General features: G+C 46.4%; 1 pseudogene; it reads left to right on the top strand.

The window, feature by feature from the left end:
* The first annotated feature begins 2,601 nt into the window (after positions 1–2,601).
* Positions 2,602–3,227, top strand: LOC134362139 (cytochrome c-like; annotated as a pseudogene).
* Positions 3,228–3,490: the final 263 nt, after the last annotated feature.

The following is a 3,490-nucleotide window of genomic DNA, read 5'->3' on the forward strand; positions in this document are numbered from 1 at the left end:
CACGGCAAAGAGATATTCAATGCCTCGGCTTCAGCCGCTGGCTAATCTCATCCATGACTACTCCGTTCCTCCTGCTTGACCAGTTGTCTCTGTCCCCCGCCTCCCCCAGCCCTCCATGTGTTCACTCTCTGGTGCACACTGGGGCATTGGCTATTAAGAGATCCCCAGGGCATCCTCCCAGCTCAGAATAAGAGATGATTGTGCAAAGAAAAAAAAAAGGTTGTAGTGAAGACGCTTGCATGAGTAACTAAAGAATAGTGATATGGCTTGCGAGGGGACATTTTCTGCACAGCCCTAATAAATCCATGGCTCCCACAAAGGAAGAGCCACTTGGTAAACCTCCCCGTGGGCATTAGCAGACATCCCCCACCCAAAATGTCCCCCAGGAACTGTGTCACCCAAAAGTCACACTTCTCTCCCAAGTGGGCCAGCCCCACCTCAGAGGAGTCATAGCTCTGGGCCAGGTAGCTACCCTTCACTGAGCAGCTAGGGAAAAACTTCCTCTTCCCTCCAAGTCCCCTCCCAATCATTGCTAGACTCCAAGCTCTCCCAGGCAAGGAGTGCCGCTGTTTCATACTACATGCTCTTTCTCCTGTGCATGAAGCACAAGAGAGGGGGTCACGCGCATTGCGCATGTAGCCATCTGTTCTACACAGGACACACAGCCAACAGCAGCCCCACCTCCCTTCCGACATCTGATCACGTGCTGCGGCTAAACCACCGCAGGGAGCTGGCAGTGCATGCTGGGCCCACATCATACCTGCATAGTCTGCCTTCTCAGTCAGTCATGTCAACTCATTATTATGTGACTATGCTTTCAGTTTAAAGTCTAATGACAAATCCATACTGTAGTCAAGATCAGTCAATCAACAAATATCTATTAACCCTCTCTCACATCCCAGTCTTGGTTCCAGGGATGTAGCGATGTGTAAGTAGAGACCCTGTTGCAAGGGGCTCCTCAGAGTCCAGTGGAAGAGAAAGGCATAATTCTACCTCACAGGGGACTGCAGGTGCACAGAGGGGGTGGGCCTAATTCTACCTCAGGGGCAGCAAACTCAAACAAAAGGGAACTCCACAAAGACATCATTTGAACTGGCGTGTGTCCCTTCGGGGGCTGTACTAGGAACTGCCTACAAAGCTGCAGCCCCTCTCTCTTAAACCCAAGTGACCTCAGTGTCATCCTCCTTCTGCAGAGCCAGTGGTCTTGGTAAAATCAGTGTCCACTGGGCTGTTGCTGCAGTCCCTTTGGAATCTGATCTGCAAACAGATGTCCCATTGTATATATAGATACAGGACAGCAAAACAATTTCTGTGTACCCTGGAGAATAACAGGTCACCATGTGACTCTGAATCACTTCATAATGTGTATTTCATGAGCCACAGAGGCTGGGGAAAAAGTAGGGATAAAGAAGGAAATACTAAGAAAATCTGGAAGAAACCTCTCAATGAGGTTGAAATACAATCAAAATGGGAAAAAGAGTTTGATAGGAGGCTGTGGCTGTAAATATTAGAATCATGATTGGCTGAGACAGAAACCCCAGAAGAACAGTGCTTTAAACAAGACTGAGGCTTATTTTTCTCTCACAAGAATGCAGGCAGTGCAGGGCTATATGCAGTGCCATGATTGTAAAGAACCCAGGTTCCTTCACTAATGCAGCTCCATCACCCGCAACATGACAGCATCTAATTCGCGGTCCAAAACGGCTGCTCAAGCCCTGGTCATCACATCCTTATTCCACCCAGCAAGAGGGAGGAAGGGGTAAAGAATGGATTGCCCCCGTCCTATCGAGACAGTTTTCAGAAGCTGCATATACCACCCCTGTTTACATCCCATTGAACTAGAACTTAGTCACATCACCACATCCATCTGGAAAGGAGGCTGAAAACTACAGGCTTTCTTCTGAACAATCTGTGCCCTTCAATGGCAATTGAAGGTTTTCTAGCACTCTGAAAATGGCCTGAGTAAAACATTGGAGTTTAAGATCTTAGAGACAGAGCACTTCTGGGTGATGCCACAGTGACAATTATGACCCCAGAAATAAGTCGTTGAAAGGCAGACAAAGTGAAGGTCACTGACATATTGAAGTCAAGGGACAGTGAGGCGTATCTACTGGATGATCATTAACAACGTAGAAGATGCAGCTGCACACGTTGACTGAAGAATTAGGGTGAGGAGCAGATTCTGAGCCTCTGATGAAATCGTAGCTGCATGGTAGACCTTGCAGCCATGTGTACCACTGACTTAAGTTTACTCTGTGATGATTTCAGCTTAAGGAATCAGGAACCTTCTCTGCTATATCCCTTTTGACTTCCCACAGTACTGGAGACATTGAACACACAAAATACAAGTTGAGCGAATGAATTACAAGCACTCACTAGATCCCAGAAGACAACCAAATCCGTGCTCTTCCCCAAACCTCTTGCTGACTCAGCATTAGAAAAATGACAAATACTCTTTCTGTGTGCTGCAGCCTTTTGGCGAACTTTCCAGCTTAAGAGGAAGCCCATCTGAAATGTGCTACCTGTTTTGGAAGACTAAAAACAGTCTAGGGGAAAAAAAATACATAAAACAAAAGGGGAAAAGGAAGTTTCATGTATGCCATGTTGCTACAGCAGATTGAGAGTAGGCCCAAGAGTTAGAGTGCAGCATGTGTTTCCCAAGTAGCCAAACAGAAGGGGGATTCTTCCCACGCTCCTTACTAGACACCAGGAGAAAAGCGCTGATTTGCAGAGAGAGGGACGGAGCAACTGCCTCCTTCTTCCTGTGAAGATGAAAGGCTCCATGTAGGAGCAGTGCACTTAAAAGGTACGTCACATAGGTGCTGACAGGCATGTCCTCGGACTCAGGGAGAGGGACGTCTGGTTTCCTTCCAAGCAGTAACTTCATAGAGCAAGTAATGAAAGACAGTATTAAAACTGGATGATGTTGAGAAAGGCAAGAAGATTTTGTTCAGAAGTGTGCCTAGTGCCACGCTGTGGAAAAGGAGGCAAGCAAAAGACGGGAGCAAGCTCCACAGTTCATGAGGGCAGAAGACAGGTCACCACTGGATTCTGTCACACATACCAACAAGAACAAAGGCACCACCTGGGGAGAGGAGATGCTGACGGAGTGTTTGGAGAATCCCAAGAAGTACATCCCTGGAACAAAAATGATCTTCACTAGCGTTAAGAAGGCAGACAGGGCAGACTTGACAGCTGATCTCAAAAAAGCTACTAATGAGCAGTAGTTGGCCACTGCCTTATTTATTACAAAAGAGAAATGTCTCATGACTTCCTATGTGTACCATAATTTATCCCATACACTAGAATTCAGATCATGAGTCACAGAATATTTTTGTTGTGACAGTCCTGATTTAAGGAAGACTGGTCTGTGGTTAAATGAATAAGACAGGGTTTTTGAATTTTGATAGTAATTCCAGTTCAGTAAATACTATCACTGTTTTCCCTTCTAACGATGTGATTGGACTTGATCAGTAGTCTTCACCCTTTC

Source organism: Cynocephalus volans, chromosome 13 (genome assembly GCF_027409185.1).
Source record: "Cynocephalus volans isolate mCynVol1 chromosome 13, mCynVol1.pri, whole genome shotgun sequence".
Lineage (NCBI taxonomy): Eukaryota > Metazoa > Chordata > Mammalia > Dermoptera > Cynocephalidae > Cynocephalus > Cynocephalus volans.